We start from the raw sequence: 23,200 nt of genomic DNA, 5'->3' as shown, positions 1-23,200 counted from the left end.
AATACATATATGTCACATACCTTTCCTTTGTATGATTTGGTAATATTTATTTTTTTCTTTTTCCTTTTCACTGTCTCTCTCTCTCTCTCTCTCTGTCTCTGTCTCTGTCAGTCTCTGCAATAGAGTGATTGAGTTTGTTGGCAGTGATTGCATCCTACTTTTGCAGGAATTTGCACATGAGCATGTGATGGCCTCTGCACCAATTAGTGGCCACCACTTGCTAATTGCATGCAGCCTGCTGTGTAGTAATTGCAGTAATCACTGTCATAGCAACCCAGTACTATAAATTGCTAACTCAGGTAAGTGTGGCCCTTTCAGCTTTCCAAGATGGAGATCATCCTTGTTTGCTGTGGACATCATTGTTTAAGACAGTAGGTTGGTATAGTTCTTATATCAGAAGCTAGGGGTGTAGCCAGAAATTTACATTTTGTACTCAGACCTAATGTTGCTGCTTCCAGTACCCACTTGTCAGTGTAGAAATGTACTCACCCCTCAAAGTGCTACCCCAAGATACATGGAAAGATGTACTTTCTTTTCAACTGTTACAATTAACTGCCATACAAAGCTAGTTATTAAGATGTATTCCTTTGGCACAAGAATTGTTTGTGAACTCCTATACTGTGAATATTCATTTACTCAGTTCTAAACAGTTTGTGCTTTTTTAGTGTTGACATTAGCACACGCTGCTCAGAAAAACTGGACACATTTCAGTACTGTGAGTATGCTTACCTACATCCTTGGTAGACCCAGCACACACAGGTATATTCTACATTTGGGTAGGGGTGCAGAAGTACAGAGAGCATAAGTATTATTGTGTGGATTTTATCTTGCTGGACTTACAGGGTTGCTGTGTACATGTTAGTTTATCAAGGCAAGTAGTCTGTCTGCGTAACTCCCAACTGTGGACCTATCCACATGGTAGCCAGAAAATAGCCTGTTATTTTTTAGTCTGTGTACCACACAGGTCTTTTCAGCAATAAAGCAATGGCATTGTTACAGTTGGTTGCTACCAGTATATGGCTACATCCATTTGCATTTGAGTGTTGTATTCCCACATAAGGGTATGCTACCAAAACTCCTTCCAAAGCTATTTGCACAGTGTGCAACAGCAGAAAGGCTAATATGCCTCTGTGTTTCTACCTCTGCCAGACCTCTCAAACACTCAGGTACATATTTGAACAGACTCAGGGAAAAGTAAAGGAAAAGTCAGGGACACCTTTAAAATACTAGTGCCATTAAGTTGAAACATTGAGAGAATCAGAGCATATGAATTAATGCACCTTTTCTGAAGTAAAAGAAGTGTCTAACTCTTAATTAGTGTCATTATTCATTAAGTGTAATTCACCAGCTTTCTGGCCAATGTCAGTAGTTTTAGGAGGGATTCAGCGGGACAGAGCTAAAATCTGTGTCAAAATCAGGGACATCCCTGAAAATTAAGGACAGTTGGGAGGTATGGCCCCTGCCCTAAACAGATATGCCAGTGTTTGTCCTGCTGTGATACTGTGTGGGGTTGTAAAGTGATGGTGTAACATTATTTCCTTCTAGAATGGCTGCTTCTCTTATCACAGTCATGTAATGTAATCCCACAACAACTGTTGGTAAAGATCCACAGAACAAGTTGTGAGGTATGGCATTCCTATTTTTCCTTTACATTCACTCATTCTGATGCATGATATATTTATTTCGGCACCAGCTTGTTGTATATCTACTGTGGCTTAGTGGTACTTCAAGTTGTGAAGTTTGTACAAGGTCCAGGGTTCGCGACTGACAGAGGTGTTTTATTTTGCTCCTGAGCAGAACAAGGACCCTCACATACAGAGTGACTAAGGCACTTTTAAGCAGTTATAAGCGGGTTTGTGCAGGTTTGCACGATGCTTAGCAATGCTTAGCTAAGCACAAACAAGCACACACTTGGGTAATCACGCTAACTACTGCTTAATAGTGCTTATTCCTGCAAACCCCTACACTCATTTCTTTGAAAGAAAAGAAAAATGAGGAGATAGGAAAGTGGTGAAAAAGGGGTACAAAGAGGGAAGGACAGTATGGAAAGTAGCTCGGGATGTGCAGGACAGGTATAGGGAAGGTCCATAGCTGCCCATTTCTTTAACAGCAACAGCCGTGCATATGGAATAAATTTGGAGGTAGATATGAAACCTTCAACCCCTGCGAGAGGGGTGAGGACAACAAAGTATGTTGTAATGCCAATTAAATTACATTTTATGTGTCCAGTAGACATGTGTGTAAAATGGGCAGCTATATATGGGGCATAATTTTTTTTGGGGAGCAGATTGCCTTTTTTTTCAGGTGAGAGTGGAATGTGGGGTAGGGGAAGTAGGTATATTTGGGGAGGTAGGTTGGGGAGGTAAACAGACAAGACAAACAAGATGCATACAGGGGTGGTATATGACACATGTGGTGGGTGAACACCTTTGATGGGGAGGGATGTTTGGAAATCACAAGCCCATGAACCCACAGATGGAAACAGTGGGACTGAGGTCCCCACCCATGGGCAGTCACCACTGCACCTTTACAGCCCAAAGGGTGGCTGTGCTGGGGGCTGTGTAGGAGGGGCAGGCTGACCTGGGAGTTGTGCCACTCGTGCCTCAAGCTGGCGTAGAGGTTCTGCAACAGAACATTCAATCTCTCTATGCACCACAGCCCAGACCATTCGAAGGGTGATAGGTGGTCCTCCACTGCTCACGCTTGCACAGGGGGGCCAAGGCCCATCCCCTGCAGTGCTTCCACCCAAAGGTGGCACAGGGCCAATGGAGGAGGAGGTCCCAGGCTGGGCACCAGACCTGCTGGTGCCAGGTGCCATGGCCAGCTGAGGTGGGACAGGTGGGTCCACTGGGATCGGCCTTCACATACGAATTATGTTTTGGAGGGTTTAATAAAAATATGAGTTAGTAACAGTCAACAGCATTCCCAATTAGTTATAACAGCATGCAGAAGTATTCCCATTAACCCAACACACCAGGTATTCAACAGTTGAAAAGCAAGCATAACACATGCATATATAGAGCAATAGTGGACATTACAACAGGATGCAGGTTGAATTGATGGCAACAGGCCACCAATATTGTGGTATTTTAACAGGGCACATGCATAGAAATAAATGCAAATATTTATCAACCAGTAGGACATATGTCCCAACAAATGTTTTTAGATTAGACATACTGATTGAGGTATGGAATTGCATTTTTTATGCACACACAGTAGGGTGGAAAAGGATAGCTCAATTAACCAACTTATATATCCTTCTAATTTTCACTAAATTCCTATTAACTGCAGTTATATGTCCCTTACATGCATTATTACACTACCTAATGTCCTTATATTGTGCAACTGGATTTTGCTAGATCATTATATAAACGCGCTGTATCTTACAGACTGTCCAAGATGCAGATGTTACTGCTACATATTTTGAGAGTTGCTCACACACACTATTGCTAAGATGGTACACTGACAGCTCTACTTTCATATAATTATCTAGATATGTTCAGGTGAAAGTATCAGTTATATGTTAACAGCTCCTACATTTCTGGCAGCACACTGACATTTCTGTTGAACACAATACCAAGCTACTCATGTTCCAGATTAACCTGTACATGCTGGGCATGAACCAACAGTTGAGGGCTGTAAATATGCATAAAAGCTACTGGCACTCCCTTCATCCACGTTACATGGGCCTACCCAAGTGTGGGTTAACACTGCTTAATACAACAGTACTATTTGTAAAATGCAACAGTACAACAACATATCAAAGAAAATGACACAGACGCACTCCAGGATTTATACATTTATTAAAGGATTATTACACCTTTATTTATTGGGTTAAAACACTTTTTGAAGGCTCTCTCATTTATTTTATATAACAGTACATGCAGAATAATTACTAACCTGTCTGATGATGCAGCCTTTGCAACCTATCTTCATGGGCTTGCTGATTCATAGCCCGGACACCTGCAGCTGTGAAGTAAATGCAGTGATATTGAGAAATACCTATCCATAGTGTAGACAAGCATAGCAATTCTTAACTACTTAATACAATGGCTACTTACTCAGTACTGGGGCATTAGGCATCGCACAGGACTCCTGGATCCACTGGTCCAGTTGATCCTCCTTCCGTCACTTCAGGTCAGAATAATGGTGCATGACCTGCTCTCCAGTCTGAGGAACGCCAGTGGCACTGGTGAGATAACAAGCAAGACTGTTCCAGGCCTCCGTTTTATATTGGATGCCCTGGTACTGGCCCTGCAGGAGTCTTTCCTCATGATTGTGGACAAGGAGCCAAACCATTACTTTGGACTCCTCAATGCCCCAGCATTGCACTCGAAATCGAGTGCCTTCTCCAACACCGGCCATGCTGACTGCAGAAGGAAGCTACAACCAGTTATGGCAAGTATTCTCACCTGTGGAGCTTAAATATGCCTCATTTCCCATACTTATTTGTGATTGGGAAGTTTTGGAAAAGCTCAACTGTAGGCATACCTGCTTAGCTGATGTTGACAATGTTTAATATTCCTTTGATAGATATGTGTCTGTTGAAAGTGCATGGTTATGAAATGCTGTCATGGCTTAGTGGTTATGTACTGTGACTATAGTGCACAGTATCCTGAGGTTGAGCACTGTCACTGCTTTTTATTTTCCTACTGGCCAGACCTGAATGGTTAAGGTACGGTAAAGGAGGTGTGGCCATGTTTAGCCGACTTTGTTCAACTTTGCCCAATGTTGCTCGATGTTGCTCGACATTACTCGACATTGCCCAACATTGCCCAGCGTTGCTTGACATTGCTCGATGTTGCTCGACGTTGCCCGACATTGTGCTGGTTAGCATGGTGCGCAGCTATGCACAAATACGTTATAGTTGCGCTGGTTGGTGCAGTGTGGAGCTACGCGCAAAGACATTGCGCTTGTTAACGCGGTGCTCAGCTACGAGCAATTGGTTATAAATATGCTAAATACTGCTAAAATGTGCGTAGCAATGCTTTATATTGCTTAAAATAAGTTACTCATGCCTCCGAATGCATAACCATTTCACCTTCATATATATATCTATATATCTATAATTCGTTCACTACTACATATAACATTTGAATGCTTTTTACAAAACTTATACATGATAAATGTCAGGAAATATTTCTGTATACAGATTTCCAACAGAAAATGGAACGTGCTGTAGTGAGATTCAAACCGGGAATGTCTCCTCTTTGTGCAAAGGCTCTAACCACTACGCTATTGCTATTCTGCTTAATTTGCATATATTTCTCTTATTATCCTCTTCGGTGTCTAAGCTGCTCACTGTAGCTAAGCAATGGGCAAACCCGTGCAAACATGCACAAATACGGGCAGCTATATCGGAAATAAAACAAAAAAATAAATAAATTTCTTTTAATTTTTAAATTTGTATGAGGTTTAACATATGGGGGAGTGTAGTGTTACAATGTACACATGTGAGCGGACTCGCTCATGTAACTCTACATTTCTCGAGTTTCGTCACTGCAGGGGCATGGATTTTTGGACTGCTTGGCAGTCCGACACGCCCCCTACACTCGTCCATGCTCTGTGTAAGCTTTTAGAGTTGAGGCAGCGTGCCCTCATTAATATGCATGGCACGCTGCCGTCATACTCTTAGACTGGCGTTTCCGTGTAAAACTAATCTAGTCTTACATGGAAGATTAGTAAATCCTGGGGATTTTTTTAAATGCTAGTCCAGTTGAGATTAAAGTGTTTCATTTAAGTACTTTTGCTTTAAATGAACATCATTTGAACATTTTAAAATTAGGCTTGAATTTTATTCAAAGTCATAGGACTAAACTTACTCAAGCCATTTTAGAGCTAACGTTTTATACAAGGAAACTCAACTTGCACTTTATTTTAAAAGATGTTAATACTGGTAATTGTTTGACTAAATCTTCAGTTTATAATCCTCCCATACATTTTATTATCAAAAGTTTTGAAGCCACAAGTGAGAGAGATATAAGGTGTCTTTTGAACAATACATCAGTTAAATCCTATTATAGTCTAAGTGTGGCAGAACATAAAACACTAAGACAGCTAAGTGAACAAAACAATTTAAGGTTTATGAAAGCTGATAAGGGGGTGGCTGGTGGAAGTAGATTATCAAAAAGCTAAGGAAATCATGTTAAATAACAGTGAAGATTATCAAGAAATTTCATTATGTGACATACACAAAAGGTACAGGCTTATCAATTATCATTTACATGATTTACTAATGACTGGTGAAATTGATATACAGTTTTATAATTTTATAATAATTGATAAACCGTGTATAGGCATGTTATTTGGAATACCAAAGATACATAAACATCCAACCCATCCCTCATTCAGATCTATTGTTTCTGCTAGTAGAGGTATTAATGAGGGAACTTCAATATTCCTGAATTCGATTTTTAATCCTCTAGTGTAACAATTACACTCTTATATTCAAGACTCCTGGGACTTTCTTAATAATATTAAGAAATTTAGTCATGAGTATTCTTATTACACCAACAGGAACTTTGTCATTACAGTAGATATAGTTTCATTATTTACATTTCTCCCAGAAGAAGAAAGGGTTGACTATGTAAGGAGCTATTTGAGCAAATAAACCAAATAAAATGTGGATTCAGTTCAACTGTTTAGTATTCTATTAAAAATATTACTTGAGAACAACTCTTTCTTTTTTTAATAACAAGTACTATCAAGAAAAAAGAGATGCAGCAATGGGGGCAACTCTTGCTCCTGCTTATGCCAGTCTTATTCTTGGGAGGTGGGAGAGATACTTCCCATAATATAGGGCTATAAGAATATTGTCTCCTACAAAAGGTTTGTGGACAGCATGATTTTTATTTTAGAGGGAAGTGTTGATGGAACCACTTTTGCAGATAATCTAAATGAGATTTCATCATTCCTAAGGCTTACTGCAGGTGAATTAGGACATGGCATTTCTTTCCTAGATGTAAAGTTAAAATGGAACCAGGATAATAAGAGTTTTGAAAGTGAGATACATAGAAAAAATAAATTTTCCAGCAGCTATATCCATTTCTGTAGCAACCACCCTCATCAAATAAAAAGAAACATACCAAGAGGACAATTTATCAGGGCATCTGGCATGATTAGTAATGATGGGGTGTTCAAAAATGTGGTAAAATGTATTACTGTTTTTGCTAACAGAGGTTAGAGCCCTGATTCTTTTTACCAAAAAAAGCACGAGAGGATCAGGGTAAGAGGCATGAGATTTTTAAACCTATTCTTCTGGATGGACTAGCAAGTAATAAAACCAATAGTAATGGAGAAGGGACAAATAGTAAGAGCTTCAATAATAAATGCATCCCCCGTTGTGTGCTTGATATGTCAGTGGACACATATGGTATTAGAAATATAACTCAAAGTAATTGGAAAGTTATTAGTGGCAATAAAGATTTATTTGATTTTTTGGGGAACGACCTTTGTTTGCACATAAAAAGATGTTACTTTCAAACACTTGTTAGGAAAAGATGAAACAAACATTTGTCCACCTAAGACCAACAAACAAAGAGGGACTTACAAGTGTAATGGGTGTTGGGTTTGAAGACTCATTTATAAAAGCCCATGCATAATTTTGTCACATAAACCATATACAATTAAAATCTTGGGAAGATTTCATTGTGGTTCTGCGGGGGTTATTTACACTGGAGTTTGTCCAGGGTGTGACTGTTTTTACATTGGTATAACCACAAGGTGTCTTAGAGATAGGATAAAAGAACATCTGCATGCCATCAGGAGCCAGGACAGCAACAATGCTTTGTTTAAGCAGTTACATGCAAGAGTTATAAAAAGTTTTACTTTGCTGTATTAGAACAGGTTAATTTTGATAAGAGAGGTGGGGATTTTAAAAAAATGGGTAGAGAATAAAGAAGTTAAATGCCAAATAAAAGCAGATTTTCTACCTGGTTTAAATGAACATATCAATACAAAATGCTTTATAAGAGATAGGAAACTATGTGGTTATAAAACAGTTAACCATTAGAGGTGGAGGATACCGATTACTGAATGGTATAATTGAAGAAATGCTATTGGGTGCAACAGGAGTATTCTGTGTATAAAATGTGCTTGTTTTTTATTTAATTTTGCATATGTTCTGAAGAAGTTTTACGAAAGTGGATATTAAAAGAAACTACACTCATTTTGTTCCATCTAAGTTCCTTTGAGCTTATCAGAATATTTTATTGTTGATAAATTAAAAAATAAAGGAAATGAAAAGCAAGGCTATGTAAGGTATATACGGAGGATAGCAGCTGTGTAACTCTGCAGCATATTGCAGCATTAATGAAAACAATGTACAGATTTAAAGTAAAAATAAGTAAATATTTTGTTGTATATTCACTTTTGGGGAGGGCAGCCATGTATATATCATAGGCTTAACACATTTTGTGGGCTACAAATGTTAATCCCTCGACCTTGCTACTAAGGGATATAACCCTTAACTTAATTATTTGTTCAAGTTCCTACAGAAAAGTTTCTATAATGTCATGGTAGATTCTTTGCAAATATTTGCACTGGAAGTAAATATCTGATATACAAGCAATGGCAAAAGCAATAGACAAACAAGGCAGACAGTAATCTAATGGGCCTATTGTAAAATACAATCAATCAGTAATTTTGAAATCCAGCTTTTTGTAAAAAGCACCAACATAACGTTTGCACCACATCAAATGTGAAAATAGAAAATAATTTTGCAAAGAAATGGTAGTTTCACGCTCTTGGATTCAGACTCCACTGTCATTATTCAAGTTCCTTCCATACACAATTACCTTAATATAGGGCAGATTTCATCCCTCTGAGCACTGTGAATATGCAAATGGAGTGTGAACTCATTAGCATTCATGAATTTCAAAATCTGCCTAAGTGAAGCAAATGTAAACATAGTGCAAGGTCCTACGTGACTTCATGCACATGGTTTATTAATGCAAGGACAAGCACTGAGACGTGTTGCCTGCTAAGGGATTGCAGGTGTGAATGATTATTCTAAAATACAACAAAAGGCCAGTGACCCAAGTTTAGTTTTTAATTTTATGTACAGTTGTGTTAGTGAATGATTAGTCTGACTGCAGGAACAATCAGGGCTGGATTCACGATGGCTTGCATGGAGTCTGAGAGTAGAGTAAGATTCCATGCAGCCATCATGTCTGACGAGCGATCCAGGAACAGCCTGCAGGGGTGTGCAAGAGAGCTCCTAAAATGGCTCTTACACGGACAGGGCTGGGATATGCAAATTACCTCAATTGCAGGTGAAAGACATGCAAATGAGGTAGATTTGCAATTCAGGAAACCCGAACATGTCCGAGTAAGAGCAGTGTTATTTGCAGAAATGTACTCAGTTAACAACTGAGTACCGTTCTGCAAATAGCAAAACGGAGCCATGACAGCTCCAAATAAAGGTTGCATCCAGTGCAGGAAGCATGCCAATGGCCAAATATATGGCCATTTGCAATGTTTCCCGATGCAATATAAAAAAAATGTTTTTCTCCAATTTCCGATGTTTAAGCATAGCGCAGCGCCACGCAAATGGGCTGCATTCTAAAAAAAACAGAAAACTAAAAATTAAAACCCACAAATGTGGATCTTATTTAAATTGTTAATGTACAATGCAAGGGAATGGCAGGCTGAAGACAACATGGCCACCGAGTAGAGGTTGCTAAAGGGGGAAGCTGAGTCTAAGAGACGTAACCAAGCATTAGTAGACAATCCTATGCAAAGGAGGGTTAAGATAATGAATTGCAAGTTTACATAGCAAATGAGCACACTCAGTGAAGTGTAGGAGTAGGATAAGGGGAGTAACAGAGTAGAAAACAGGAGACATCATGAGTGGGGTATGTATGAAAGAAGTGAAGCTCATTGGAGCAGAGTGGAATGTGTTAGCTGTCATTTACACATCATGGAAAGAGGTGTGTCAACAGGTAGGCTAGGTAAAGGCAAAAATGGAAGGTGTATGCCGTGGATAACACCAAAGTTTCTTGCTGAGCGGGTATGCATGAGTGCGTGCGTTTAAGCCGGAGAAAACATGTATAAGGCTGTTTAAAGATTTGTAAGCCCGTTTGCGCTGGTGTGCACACGTTTTAACCTGAATAAGCAAGTTTTAGTCTGTGTAAGCATGTGTGCATGTGTGTGAGCTGCTGTGAGCATGTTTGCGCTTGTGTGCAATGCGCTGCCCCCCCGAGGAAACAGAAAAGAAAAAGGAAGCACAACAAATAGTAGGAAGTTACCAGGGAGTACTAGCAAAGCTAGCAGGTGAAAACAATCAGAATCAGGCAGTTTACACAGGCAGTACACTAGCCCAGCCCAGCCTAGCACTTAAAACTCTGCAAACAACAGTCCATTATGTTTCTCACAATGGACACTGCAGTAAGCTAATAGAAGTGAAAACTGAAAAAGCTTTACTGAGACAAAGAAATTTTAGGGGCTGCCATTGCTGTTATAAGGCGACATATGCAACATGCTGAGGGCGGTGACAATGGAAATGCTGCTGGACAACCCACAGTGAGGAGACGGAGAAGAGTGTACAGGCCCAGGGTAACCTACCAGGGGCTACATGAGCTGGAGATAGTGGAGCGCTATAGAGTGGACAGAGACCTCCTGCAGCAAATTGTTGAGCTGTGCAGGCCACGCCTCACACACAGAACCAATAGAGGGGAACCCATCCCAGTGGAAACCAAGGTATGTGTTGGCCTAAGAATATTAGCAACAGGTACCTTCCAGAGACCAACTGGTGATATGATGGGGATATCACAGGCATCAACATCCAGGGTACTGCACCAGTGCCTGGATGCCATGTCAGCACATGTCGGTGATCATGTATATTTCCCTGATTCCCATGAGGTATTGGCCAGCAATATGCGTCTCTTCCAGCAAATAGTGGAATACCCTGAGGTAGTGGGTGCAATAGACTGCACGCACATATGCATTAAAGCACCAGCTGGTGAGCGGGGTAGGGTCTACTTCAACTGCAAGGGCTTCCCCTCCATCAACTGCCAGGTCGTGTGTGATACCCAGGGCATAATACTGAATGTGTGTGCTGGCTGCCCTGGAAGCTACCATGATTCCCATATCTGGCATCTGACGCAGCTGTACCAGACATTTGCCAGTGGGGGCATCCCACACGGTCACCTAGTGGGGGATGCTGGCTATGCACTGGAGCCATGGCTGATGACACCCATCAGAAACGCACAGACACCTGAACAGAACACCATAATGAGGCACACGCACAAACTCGTAATGTAATCGAGCGTGTGTTTCAGCTGCTCAAGTCATGGTTCCGGTGCTTGGACACATCTGGTGGAGCCTTGCAGTACTCACCAACTATATGTACCCAAATTGTCATGGTATGTGCCATGCTACATAATATGATCCTGCGTAAACAGCTGCAGCAGGACCAGCATAGACCTGGGCCAAACAGCCCCCCACCATTGCCAAGGCCATCACAGGCAGAGCGTGACTCAGAGGAGGAACAACCTGAGCCTGCCCCAGTAGGCAGAAGGAGGCGTGCCCAGTATGCTTTGGCCTTGGCAAAGAAGCAATGCATAGCACATACACTGGCTCAGTAGGAACTCTGGAAATGATACCTCTCTCTGACTTGCACATATAGTAAAAGGGATGTCTAAGTTGACACTACCTGCTTTCAAACATGTACAGGGAGTGTAGTATATGCATCCAACATAGGCAGCCCTGCAGCACCACCTGAGGCATGATTGCCATGTGTTAAGCAATATAAAGCAGTGCTAAACAGCATTTACCACCATGTAGTATATGCAAACAAAATCGCACAAACCAACTAGCACAACTGTGGTCAATGTTGAGTAATATTGGGCAACGTCCAGCAATGTTGGTGAATATTGAGCAATGTTGGACAAGCCTGGTCTAAGTAGGGCATAGCTGAACAAAAGCCAACATACCCATATCTGCTTAACTGGCCCTTAAGCAGTCTGGTCTGCTCAGTATGGAAATATAGAGCAGTGATAGGCCTCAAACCCAGGATACTGTGCACTATAGTTAAAGTACTGAACCACTAAACCATGACCGTATTGCAGTGGTCAGCCTGTATGAAGGAATGTTGATAAGTCTATGCAAAGTATCTCATGGAAACCCTGCAGGCACAGCATAATCCCTGTCGAGTTATGACACAAAGGTGAGTCCTGCAGTAAGAACAGAGCCCGACTTCCAACACACACAGTATAAATGTTAATATTGGTCATGTTCACACACATCAACAAATGTAGTGGACCTCAGATAGCAACATACTGAAAGGTCACACTGGGCATGCTCACACACTTGAATAAATGAGACAAATGTCAGGCAACAAAACACGGAAAGCCTGAACTGGGCATGCTCACATACTTAGGCCATGTCTGACTACAGCACTGGGCCACACATATCTGGCAGTTGCATGTGTTAACCAAGGAACCTCTCACTATCCAGCAATCCACCCTGTGTACACAGTTATATGACAACAGACACATATATAATATAGTGGAACCCTGTCATAATCAAATATGTTCTGCAGATACCTAAGTTGTTCATAGAAACTGGTAAAGCAAAGACGATAAAGACCTGCAAACAGTATCAGCAATAAACATTGTGCATCCCGAACATTAGCATAGGTTCAGAGGTCGATACTAGGCTATCTGCCCTAGGGCATGTACAAGCCTAGCCAGAGTGTGTTTGCCATTTGAAACCCTGTCAGATTACTACACTGTGCGTGTGAATAGTAGGTCACACAAGATAGCCCATGTACGTTTAGGCTAGTGTGCCTCTGTCTAGCAGGGACACAGAAGATATCCCAGGGGTAAACATACGATCATCCATACAGTCGTCAAGATGTCTCCTGTAGGTGGTCAGTGGGTGGCTCTGCCTATGTGAAACTGGGATTACAATCCGGAGTGAGTGGAGTCTCTGGGATAAGAATCTGTCCCTCCAGCATGTCCTATTAACATCTGTGCTGAGGTATATGTCCCTGGAGTGTGTAGCTCCAAGGGAGTCGGATATCCTGAGGTGGAGCATGTCCAGTAATTCTGGGTTAGGTATATCTGTAAACAACAGGCACACATCATATCCGAGTAGGTGGTAAGCGACTGAGTAGAGCTGGCATTACTGCATCTGAACTGTGCAGGGCATCCGTGTGAGTCCCTAGATCTGCTTGGTGAGGAACTTCTGTGGCCAGTACAGTTGCTGCAGGTGTCGGGTAAGGTACACCCCAAATGTGGCATTGTAACAGAGCATGGTTGTGATGAGTATAGGGGCACAATGACCTCACTCGATCTAGATGTGAAACCATATGGGATAAGGTGGCCTATATAGAAGGTCTGTCCAACCACTTTGGCAACATGATTGTCAAAGGTGACAGTACGAACAAGTCATGTCCCTAAACCCCTAACAACTCCTACCATATGTAATGGAGTACTACCAATGTGGTAATGTGTGGGCATGTTGTTATTCCCAGAGGGGATGACTATGCAACTAATGGCATTTATCTGTAGGCCATGGCTCAGGCACCGGTCATCCATCTCTGTGAGACCCTGTTTGAGTATGTATGTGGCAGCTGGAGAGTTGATTATGGCACCCAGTTTGCAGTCAAGTGCGAACATGGTCAGCCATAGTCCCCCTGTGGTAGCCTGTACATCAGACAAATATATACTGAACAAGAGCGGTCCCAGGACCGAGCCGTGTGGGATGCCACGTGTAACTGGTGTATAGTCAGACATGGCACCTGCAATTCTGACCATGTGGGTGCTATCCCTGCTCCAGGTAGCAATCCATTGTGTGAGATATGTGTCCATATCAACGCTGGTGAGCCTATGCATAATGGCCCAGTGGGTTATTGTGTAGAAGGATTTTGCAAGGTTCAGGTAGGCTGTGTGGACAACCATCCCTATGTCGATGGACCTGTTAACCGTTTAAAGAATACAAACAGGTTCAAGAGGCAAGATCTGCCCACAACAACGCTGACATGTGTAGGACACAGTGTCTGTAGGTTCCCGATGTCTATGTGTATGAGTCCCATGACAATACGCTCCATAGCTTTGCAGAACAGGCTAGTTAGGCTTATAGGGCAATATTGTCTGTGGTCCATTGTGGCACCAACTCTGTGGAGTGGGACCACTGTTTCTTTATGCCATTCCTTGGGTACATATCCTGTAGTAACTCCGATATTGAACAGTGCTGTAATGTAAGGGTTACGTCTGTCATGAAGCTCGTGTAAGATACAGGCTGGGACACCGTCTGGTCCCATTGATGCTGTGATGTACGCTTTGGGGAGGGCAGTACTCACCCATTACTGTGTGATGTCAGGGAGGTTACACTCTGTTGGGATGGATAGTTGCTCCTTAGAGGGGATGGGGGGAGACATCTGCACTGAACCTGTTTGCCAGGATGTTGGCAATGCCAGTGGGTTCAGAGTAAGTTTAGTCAGTATGCAGTAACTCACAGCATATCAGTGAGTGTCCACCCAGGTTCCTGACATAACTGAAGAAGGCCGTGTGATAGTCCTATGTGTCTGGTGCAATTGTCTGGTAGAAGCAGCCCTTAGAAGAGTTCATGAGTGATCGTAGCTGTCTGCTAGTACAGATCACAGATGCCTTCCCCATCTGGGATTGTGCTCTATCATGTAGTAGCTTCCTCCTGACGTTGTACAGCTTATTAATGGCTGAGGTCTACCAGACAGGTCCCCTGCCATTGGAGGAGTAAGTCCTGTTGTAATTTGGGATAGCACAATCCATGCAGTCCACTAGGTGTCCATAGAATGTGTATGTAAAGGATTCAGCAGTCTGAGCCATATTTGCCACTGTCTCAGGGTCTCTGAAGGATACCACCTTGCTTTGGTGAAGTGAGACGTTGGATGGGTGTGTGGAGGGTATATGTATGTCCAGTGAGATACATTTATGTTCTGACCTTACCAATGAGGGGTATATCACCGGTGTGGAACATAGAGTCCCCATGTTGGTGATGATCAGGTCCAATATGTATTCCCCCTTGTGGCTGTGCTGACTGGTTGTGCCATAGCATATGAGTCTACAAATTATAGCGACTGTTGGGTGAGGGTGTTGGGGCTTGAGTAGTATCCCCAGTCAATATTTGTGTATTTGAAGTCACCCAATATAATGGTGTTTGTGGAGACCTTCATATTCTTCATAGTTCCCATGAAAGCCAAGTGTGGTTCCTGAGTTTGGGAGGGTGGTCTGTAGCAGGCAACAAACTGAAAGGCAGTTTTGCACAATGGTAGTTGTATATGTATGGTCTGTGATGCTTTGTGCAGTGCTACTAACCCAGAGGTGTGTGTATCTGTGATGTTTATGGATACTACCCCTAGTTGTGTTGTCTGTTCCAAGTCATGTGGTCATAAAGCATGGTATGAAACATAACCTGGTAGTGCTGGTGTGCATAAGTGAGCCCGAACCAGGCGTCTGTTAATGCACAGATATCGCTATCCTCCATACTGAGGAGAGTCCTGAGTGTCCGCAGTATGAGGGTAACACATCTGGTGTTGAGCAGCATTACCCTTAGTTTCATTTAACCTGTAATGTCTATGGAGGTGGGTTTGTCTTTTGAGCCCTGCTTAAGAAAGGCACTATGGTGGTAGCAAGAGCCTTAGCCAGCATTTGAAAGTCCAAGGGTGACAGGTGCAAGCTGTCCATATTGAAGTTACGTGGCATGTCGAGCATGTCACCACAGGCTGACAGACACTGTATCCCCTATGAATGACACCAATTTGTTAGCCAACTGTTAAATGTGATATGTTTGTCTGTATACTGTGACATCATAATTGGTGGGTGTAAGATGCTAGACAAGGTCAGGGTCATACTGGCCTGGGCTACATGATCAGAGTGTTACTCTATGTATCATGTCATGTGGTCCAGGGAGTAACGTCTGAGGTTTTACGCACCAGCATGGACAATGATGGTGCCAGTCCTTTACTTGCTTTGGAGTGACCTGACTGCATGTGTTATGTGGCAGATCCTGGCACCCGACAGACAGCCCAAAGTGACTATTCCCTTGTTTGGGCTGGTGAGTGGTACGTCAGTGTGTCTGACAAAAAGTGTCGCCTATTACAAGTGTATTAGGTGTGTTGTTTAGCCCAAAGGACAGTGACTGTGTGGCACACTGACATTGCGAACTATGTGATATGTGGGTATTGTAGTGGGGTAGCAGTTGTATGTGTGTCTGCTTTGGTGGTCTCTGCTGCTTAGGCAGAGTTCATTTACAGCATCTGAGTATGTCTATGTGTGATAATGTGGTTTGAGTGCTGTCGCTAGAGGATATGTGAGATTGATATGTGGTGTGTGTGGTTACCTTCACCACCTGATAAACTGTGCCAGTCATGGGTCGAGAGAGTTCAGCATCCTGTATGTCTATTTAGGCCCATCTCACACATATATCTGACTTTGTCGGGAGGAGGAGAGGGTTGGCTGTGTACATGAGGCACATGTGACATTGTGTCAACATCACAATATTCACCAGCTGGACTGGAGAGTACATACAAAACCGACCCCTGAACATGCCAGGATATTATGATGACATACTCTGTAGCCTGATCACAAATGATCAGTGGGGTGATAAGTATGTAAAAGAGTATAACAGGGATTAGTGCTCAGGTCCGTTGGTGTTTTGTAAAGAATAGCTGAGAAGGAGTCCAGACTGAATCATGACACCACCTTCAGCTATGTCATAAATAGCAATGTACACCCATATATGACCTGAGTCAGGGCCAACTGTACCTGACTGACAATGCTGACATCCTGACAGACAGGCCCATATATATATACCCAACTCCCACTGACGATAGTCCATATCATCATACCAGGAGATATCACATGTAGAATGGATGAGCAGCTACCCCCAATGCCAAAAGCATGGCAGCAAGTGGAATACATTGATTCACAATATGTGCCATGCATAAACTACAGAACAAACGGATCCTGCACCTGAACAGTCAGCTGAGTCTCACCCCCTACACAGGATGTGGAACCATTGAATGTGTTACAGCAACATATGGCACTCCCCACAAGTGTTGGTGCACAACACACCATGGGAAGTACAGACCAGTACACCTATGAAGTCTGATCTGCAAGGTCATGGAGTTCATCATGGTTGAAGTCATAAACAGAGCTATTGGAAGCTGACATACACACAACCCTACCAAGTGTGGTATGATCATGGTTCCCAAACATGCTAGACTGTTTGCAAGGCAGTCGCCCAGGACATACATCACTGAACACAGCTACACATGTCTCACATAGACTTTGAATAGCCCTTTATCAACATCCCAGACACATGTAGTATCCACAAAACCAACAAGCTGTGCATAAATATGTGTTGACATATGAAGGAATGTCAATGTGTCCACAGATAGATCACACAAGGTAAGGATGATGAGGTCCTGTTCAAGCTGTTGACACCTGCTGACCCACATGGACCATTCCTGGAATGGCATAAAGCAAAGTGTACACACATCACCATGTCCAGTCTGATGATGTCACCATCCTATACATACAGCAGGAGAAGGGAAGCCAGCCAATAAAGCAAATAGCGCACCATGTTAATGCATCTCTCTCTCTCTAGTATCATAGCATAGTTAGTTAGGGGTTTGAATCCTACAAACACTGACTGTGTGTGTGTGCAGTTTCCTTTGAGAGGAGTGCCCTTTTTGGAGACTGGGAAGACTCACTAAAAGAGGTACATTCCTCTTTGGAAAGTCTGAAGATGTCACCATCCTAGAAATACAGCAGGGGAAGGGAAACCAGCCAGTAAAGCAAATAGCACGCCGTGTTAATGCATCTCTCTCTAGTATCATAGCATAGTTAGGTAGGGGTTTAAATCCTGCAAACACTGAGTGTGTGTGTGTGTGTGGGGGTGTGTGTATGTGTGCAGTTTCTTTTGAGAGGCGTGCCCCTTTTGGAGATTGGGAAGACTCACTAAAAGAGGTACATTCCTCTTTGGAAAGTCTGATGATGTCACCATTCTACAAATACAGCAGGAGAAAGGAAACCAGCCAGTAAAGCAAATAGCGTGCCGTGTTAATGTGGCTCTTTCTAGTACCATAACATAGTTCAGTAGGGGCTTGAATCCTACAAACACTGACTGTGTGTATGTGTACAGTTTCCTTTGAGAGGAGTGCCCTTTTTGGAGACTGGGAAAACTCACTAAAAGAGGTACATTCCTCTTTGGAAAGTCTGATGATGTCACCATCCTACAAATACAGACGCAGAAAATAAATCAGCCAGTAAAGCAAATAGCGCGCCGTGTTAATGCGTCTCTCACTAGTATCATAACATAATTAGGTAGGGGTTTAAATCCTGCAAACACTGACAGTGTGGAGTTTGGTTTTACTATGGTAGGACATATTATGATTAAAACAGTAAGTGCATTGCACACATCAGGTATCTGCGTGGCAAATATATACGTGTACATGTCCCCTCAATCAGTACATAGGTGTGAAGCTTGCATACTAAATGAATACATCTGTTTCCATTGACAGGTTGTGCTGCTGCTTCTCAGATCGTAGGTCACATATGTATGTATGTGACAAGGCCGTCCACTGTTGCGATCTGTGGCCAAGGTCATCTGTGCCACACACACCCATGACAGTTACCAAAGAGTAGTGTGAGTGAGGGTATATGCCTGGGGTATATGTCAGACATGTTCATACACAACAACGACTGGCAATAATGGACAGTCTGTATAGGTGTACAACTGCCTTGTGGATATGCATTCAGGCCTCTAATGTCTTATGTGATACACCGAGGGACTCCACAATACGTATGGATATGTGGATACCAAGGGACACATGACATAACACAAGGCTGTATGTACACATTCGTACACGACATACATGTTGAGGTCTACCATCGATGTGGTACTGATGGGATAGTATGTATAGTAAATGTGGATGACTATGCCATAGCCGGCTTACTGCTATACAGCATGTATCAGACAACAGGTGTCTGTCTGTATGATACCCTTGTGTAGGATATGCGTCCCATCCAGGGAATGCATTGTAGGCCAATGCATGCATTTCCAGATGTGGATGAACACATCCCTAGTGTGTTTGCATGTACCTAAGGGGGCTATATGCCAAACAGGTGTGGTCCCAGGAATGGGTGGCGGTCAGTACCACTGGTTAGTTTTAGAGTATAGTACTGGAAGGATCCAACTGTTACCGAGTTCCCTACTGTGTGTCATTTGTCAGGACATCATCCAATGATTGCTTATAGTCATGCTGTTGAGGTTGTGTATACTACCAGACCACACATCATTGACAGATATTAACAGTATCACCCACAGCATAGTGTCAACCCATGACATACACACATGTCGACCCATGTTAGTACATAACTGTAATAGAATGCATACTGGCCATTGAGAGTTACTATGAGATGTTAACAATGTGTACAACAGGGTATGCCACACGTCCCATGTGTCCACCATGCACGTACATGCAGACAGTGTGCACCCACCACGTTCACAGATGTACATTTGCTAATCTGTACTGCACACATCACACACATACAGTCCACTCACTAACACATGCTGGCAACACATTACACTTCAACCAAGTGGCACATTGGTGGACAATACATACTCAGACCTAACAGTGGTGTAAACAATGCTACATTGACAATCAGAGCTTTGATGCATAATACCTGCTCAGACATACCTAAAAGGATGTCATTACACTTTCTTGTTGACAACTTGCTAATATTGCTACACTGCTATAATGACACCCTGTGCATCAGCACCATGTTAGCTTGTTCCTGCATCAATGTTACAGATGACAGGAGGTGACACAGGTATCAGCATATGCATAGGGTGTGTTGTTGTTTGCCAGAGCCTGATATTGACCCATCCAATCAACATGTCTGTGTGTGTGTGTGAGGGACAACAGTACAGCATGGGCCAATGTTGATGTAATGTGTGTGTGTGTATGTGTGAGCCTTAGTTGTTTGGTTAATGTGTGTGTGTCTGCATGCACACAGCTTCACCATGTGGCTGCCATATACGGTAGTTTGTGGGACAGCCACAGACTGTTCCTGCTAGGCTGTACAGATCACTGTCTCTGGCCATGGACACAGTACTTGTGCCTGGCAGGGGTGCTACAGACAGTATCGGGTACCAACCCCGACTGGGTACAGTCATCAGAGGCTGAGGTTTGATGACTGGACCCATGTCCCTGCTGGGACTGGCCAGAGCCATGTGCACGTGGTCTACTGGGACGGTCAATGGACAGGCCAGCGCCAGCATGGCTGGGGCTGGAACTGCCACTACAGGAGCGGCTGTGAACTGTGGGAAATCTGCGACCACTGCCAGCTGTTGCTGTTGCTGGCATACGTCCGCATCGACGTTGCAACTGTCCCGCATGGTACTGGCTCATGGAAGACATATTGTGGAGGGTATCTACTGCCCCCCCCCAACGTCTGTCAATAACCTCGGTGTAATTCCGAATGGCACCAGCAAGGTCACAGATGCTGTCATTGATAGCGATGTAATGGGCCCTCTGTGCCCTAAGTCCCTGTCTGGTGTACCGTTCCATACATGCCTGAGCCTGCATTACAGCACAGAACATATTGGATGTTGTAAGACCTGTGAGGGCACGTCTGCCAGGGGCAATATGACCATCGGTGCTCGCCCAAGAACCCCTGGACCTCCGCCTATGTGGTACCATTCCAGAAATCTGGCTATGGCTGCTGTGAGGGGATGCAAGTGCCATGGGTACCACACTCTCCTGGTCAATGCCAACTGTATGCTGTCTCTCGCCTATGGCCATTGGTGATGAGGGATGTATTGGCAGTAAGAGTGTGCGCATAGATGGGGTTGAACGCTGTGTACTGTTGACTGGCAGACCAACGACAGACCCTGTCAAACCTTCCTGTGCCAGAATACATGTCTCATCATCACCACTATCCGTGGCAGTGGTTTCAGGTTCCCTGCTGCTTTCGGCCACCCCTAACTCAGCACCTGTGAGAGGAAGACAGGAAACACACTTTACAGTCTGCACTTGATGCATGCACACATGCACACATGCATACATGAACACATGCACACATGCACACATGAACACATGCACACATGCACACATATACACTCCTCACTACAGCACATACACACACACACCAGCAATCCAACACATACTCTACAGTGGGTGAAGGTGTGTGCCAGTATCACAAGGCAAACAGTCACCACACACATGTCAGCATGCAGAATATGTGTTGCAGAAGACTATGCAGTGCAAGTGTAAGCGCCCCTATTTCATGGCAGTGTACATGGGTTTGATGCAACTGTGTAGTTGTTCAGTGATTGGCTACACCCTGGAACACAATGTGTGCCTGGACACAATATTGCTGTGCAAGTATTATCAGCTCTGCAATGCCCTGTGCACCATCACTCACAGGTATACATGCCATGGTTGCATGTATTATCTGTGTGACACATAGATTTCCAAGTCTGAGTACAGTGTCTGTGTCCATAGCAGATAATAGTGGGCACAGGTGTAGCACATGCATGCTATGTACACACACGGGATGAGTGGTGCATGTTGACGTGAAGGAATCCCAATGCTCGACATGGCTAGTGTACAGTGGTTATGGTAAGTGTGGGACATATTGCAGATATTTCGGTGCCAGCCATGGCATGGCATGCTACACAACTGCAACATTAAACACCACACATACCCAATGTGTGTCATGTGACCTATACACCCACTAGCATTCCAGGACATATATGCGACACTTTGTTCGGATGGCGACTGCTGTGCATATTGTGTATAGTGGCATATGTAAGCACACACACAACATGCTATGCATATTGTGTATAGGTGCATATGTTTGCACACACACAACATTGAGGTCCACAGCAATGACTGCTGTGAGTAGTACTGTGGTCACTGTAACTGGATAGGGTGTAGTACCCTGTGCCATCATCATCATGCATCTTGTGGCCACTCACAGCTACTAATGTTTGCAAGACCAATGCCTAGCATGCTGTACCTGAACTGCAGTGCCGTGGCTACGTTCGCAATTACACAGCCACTTTGTACATGGGTGTGTGAGGTGCCCAATAGGGAGCATTGCCTAACATGACTGTGTTATGTGTTGAAGAGTGTTGCACAGCCCCATGATAGGCCTCTACCCCTGAGGTGCATCATGTGTATGTGCATGACATGTGGGATACTGAAGCGTGACCTTACAGCGGGTTTGTGGTAATGCCAAATGTAAATGTTTTCGTGTCCTGCGTATGATAAACGTATTCTGTTGTGTACAGCTGTAGCAACTATGCATATCCAATGTGCAGTACAGTGTTGCCACAAATGTGTCTGCTGCTCTGTGCATTGTATGTGATTGAGGCAGCTACTGACTTTACTGAGATGTTTAATGTCTCACAGCAAACATGCACAGCATGCATTATACGTAGGTGTGTTACGTGTACATGGCCTACACCTCACCTATGACATGCACATGTCATTACCAATATTAAAGTATTAACACACTCACCAGCATGTATCGTCTGCCCTGCTGTCACATCAGAGGGACCTACAAGAATATGACACAACTGTGGCATTGTTACTGTGAGTGTGCTAAACTACAGTAGAACAACAGTCAACAGTCACAGGTGTACAGATACTATTCCAAATATCAATATTGCACACAATAGGCAGCACAACTGCTGAACACACAGTACACATCTCACATATGCTTATCCTAACAATACAGGTAACAGTAGTCTACAACTAGGGCATATTACCTGCATGCTCCATGTCATCATGCTGGGTGGCTCTGGCCTCCATGATGACACATGTGTGATGCTGTTCCTGCTGTTGCTGCAGTAGGCTAGGAGCCAACATGCTTAGGAGCAGCTCCTCCACTCTGGTGAGGGGGGTGTATGGCTGCCCCACCACCTGTGGCAATCTGTTGTCTATGGATATCAGACGCACTCCGCTGGACATGTCTAATTATATCACTGCAGCGATGGCGTACCTGCTCATATGTCCGGTTATGCATGCCTATGTCATTTACCCGACGAACAAGATCTTGCCACAGTGCAGAACACTCATGCTGGTGCTGGCTGGCCCTGGAAAACAGCAGTGTATAGTGCTGCACCAGGCTGTTATGTATTTCCTGTTCCTCCGCAGCTGTATAGGATGGATTGCGTTGATGAGCCATAGCCCTGGAAGACA

Source organism: Protopterus annectens, chromosome 1.part2 (assembly GCF_019279795.1).
Source record: "Protopterus annectens isolate FY-2018-M chromosome 1.part2, PAN1.0, whole genome shotgun sequence".
Taxonomy (NCBI): Eukaryota; Metazoa; Chordata; order Ceratodontiformes; family Protopteridae; genus Protopterus; species Protopterus annectens.
This window is presented reverse-complemented; position numbering follows the sequence as displayed.